A 3159-nucleotide genomic window follows, 5' to 3' on the forward strand; every position below is an offset into this window, starting at 1 on the left:
TATTATATTTTTACATGAATTCAATATCTACATGTGTTGTTTTTTTTTTAATTAAAAGGAATAAAAGAGCATATATTTTGTTTGGAGGAAAAGTAGTAACCAAAAATAGGAGAAAGACAATACAAAATTTAAAATGACAGACTGCTTACCACAAGCAAATCTTTGCAGAAAGTATTTATGCTAGTTCTGGGTATTTCGTAATGAGGGAGGTAGCTAGTCTTTTTAAACATTATTCTACCAAATCTTTGTTTCAAATTGTTTGCTTTTATGAAAGTTCTCCCGAGCTTTTTCGCAACGGGTTTACCGCCAGAACAGAGGTGTAGTGAAAACCACTGCTGACTCTAACCCAAAATGGGGAAGGAAAAGAAACACATCCACATCGTTGTCATTGGACACGTAGATTCCGGTGAGTCTACCACTACTAGTCATCTGATCTACAAATGTGGTGGGATCGAAAAAAGAACCATTGAAAAATTAGAGAAGGAGGCTGCTGAGATGGGAAAGGGCTCCTTCAAGTCTGCCTGGGTCTTGGATAAACTGAAAGCTGAACGCGAGCGTGGGATCACCATTAATATCTCCCTGTGGGAATTCCAGACCAGCAAGTATTACGTGACCATCATCGATGCCCCAGGACACAGAGACTTTATCAAAAACATGATTCCAGGCACCTCAGGCTGACTTGCTGTCCTGATTGTTGCTGGTGGTGTTGGTGAATTCGAAGCAGGTGTCTCCAAGAATGGGCAGACCCGTGAGCGTGCCCTTCTGGCTTACACACGAGGTGTGAAACAACTAATTGTTGGTGTTAACAAAATCGATTCCCCTGGGCCTCCTTACAGCCAGAAGAGATACGAGGAAATCATTAAGAGAGTCAGCACCTACATTAAGAAAATTGGCTACCCCCCTGACACACTAGCGTTTGTGCCAATTTCTGGTTGGAACGGTGACAACATGCTGGAGTCAAGAGCTAACATGCCTTGGTTCAAGGGACGGAAAGTCACCCGTAAAGATGGCAGTGCCAGTGGAACCACGCTACTTGAAGCTCTGGATTGCATCCTGCCACCAACTCGTCCAACTGACAAGCCTTCGTATCTGCCCCTCCAGGATGTCTACAAAATTGGTGGTAGTGGTCCTGTCCCTGTGGGCCGAGTGGATATTGGTGTTCTCATACCCGGCATGGTGGTCACCTTGGCTCCAGTCAATGTTACAACTGAAGTAAAGTCTGTTGAAATGCACCATGAAGCTTTGAGTGAAGCTCTTCCTGGGGACAATGTGGGTTTCAATGTCAAGAATGTGTCTGTCAAAGATGTTTGTCATGGCAATGTGGCTGGTGACAGCAAAAATGACGCACCAATGGAGGCAGCTGGCTTCACTGCTCAGGTGAGTATCCTGAACCATCCAGGCCAAATCAGTGCCAGATAGGCACCTGTGCTTGATTGTCACACAGCTCACATTGCTTGCAAATTTGCTGAGCTGAAGGAGAAGATTGATCGTCGTTCAGGGAAAAAGCTGGAAGGTGGCCCCAAGTTTTTGAAATTTGGTGGTGCTGCCATCGTTGACATGGTTCCTGGCAACCCCTGTGTGTTGAGAGCTTCTCTGACGACCCTCCTCTGGGTCATTTTGCTGTTCATGACCCGAGAACAGACAGTTGCTGTGGGTGTCATTAGAGCAGTGGACAAGAAGGCAGCTGGAGCTGGCAAGGGCACCAAGTCTGCCCAGAAAGCTCAGAAAGTTAAATGAATCTTATCCCCAATACCTGCCACCCAGTCTCAATCAGTGGTGGGAGAACGGTCTCAGAGCTGTTTGTCTCAGTTGGCTGTTTAAGTGTAATAGTAAAAGACTGGTTAATGATTACAATGCATCATAACATCTTCAGAGGGAAAGGAGAATGTTTTGTGGACCATTTGTTTTTTTTGTGTGGCAATTTTTAAGTTATTAGTTTTTTAAATCAGTACTTTTTAATGGAAACAACTAGACCAAAAATCTGTCACAGAATTTCGAGACCCATTAAAACAAAGTTTAATGAGGGGGAAAAAAAAAAGTTCTCCCAAAAAACAGTGTGTATGCTTTATAGTAGAAATAAAAATCCACTGAAGATATGATCATTTCAAATAAGACTTGGTATTGGCTTTCCATATTCATGTTTATTCTTATTATAAGTAATTTTCATAATCTTTGTTTTAATATGTTTTCCTATGTCAAAGATAAAAATGAAAATTCACAACATATTTCCACAAACATAAATGCAGCAAGTCATTCTCAATAATTACTTATTGAGCCACCCATGTGCCAGACATTACTGTTGGCACTTGGAACTTGTGAGTGAACAAAACAAGAATCCCTGCGCTGTGGAGCTTATATTCCAGACGGGAAACAAACAAACAAAACAAAAACAAAAAAACAAAACACATCATATACAATGTATGTGATAAGTTACAGAGTGTTAGGAGTTTTATATGGCATGGAAAAAAAAGAGAAAGTTGAAGAGGCTTAAGGGAAGTCAAAATTATACGAGGCAGTGCATGAAGTGAGTATAAACAGGGAAGTCCAAGGAGGCCCTATTGAAAAGATGATGTTTGGGCAAAGACTTGAGGTCATGAGAGGGTGAGCCATGCCGCAGTCTGGGACAAGAGCTTTTTAGGCAGAAGCAGGCATTGCAACGGCTCTTACTCAAAGGTGAGGTTGTCAGGGAACATGAAGGATGCCAGTGCACCTATAGCAGAGTGAACAAGAAGAATTATAGGAGCTGAGTTCAGAGAAGCAATGGAGGAGAGGCAGATCATACATACAGTATGTACCAGAACTGCTCAAATTTTGGTGCACACAGCACCGGAGGCCTGTTCAATATACAGATCCCTAAGACCTACTCTCAGAGGTTCCCATCCAGAAGGTCTACTATAAGGCCCAGGACTCTGACTTTTAGCTAGTACAACCCACACACCATTGGGGATTCTGATGCAGGTGTGGCTCAGTAAGAACTCTGCGAACTACTTATTGACCACTGTGAAAACATTGGCTTTTATTAGGAGTAAAATGAGATTGATTGTAGAGTGTTGAGCAGATAAGTTTATGGCCTGACTTATATTTTAAACCAATGATTTTGGCTGCTGTGTTGAGATTAAATACTAAAGGGACAATGCACAATAGCCAATAGTAATTCCC

The 3159-nt window shown here is 42.2% G+C and overlaps 1 pseudogene; it reads left to right on the forward strand.

The window, feature by feature from the left end:
• Window positions 1-351: 351 nt before the first annotated feature.
• Window positions 352-1737, forward strand: LOC109454898 (elongation factor 1-alpha 1 pseudogene; annotated as a pseudogene).
• The last annotated feature ends 1422 nt before the right edge of the window (window positions 1738-3159 follow it).

This window comes from Rhinolophus sinicus, chromosome 1 (assembly GCF_057876585.1).
Source record: "Rhinolophus sinicus isolate RSI-liver-muscle chromosome 1, RSI-T2T, whole genome shotgun sequence".
NCBI classification, from domain to species: domain Eukaryota; kingdom Metazoa; phylum Chordata; class Mammalia; order Chiroptera; family Rhinolophidae; genus Rhinolophus; species Rhinolophus sinicus.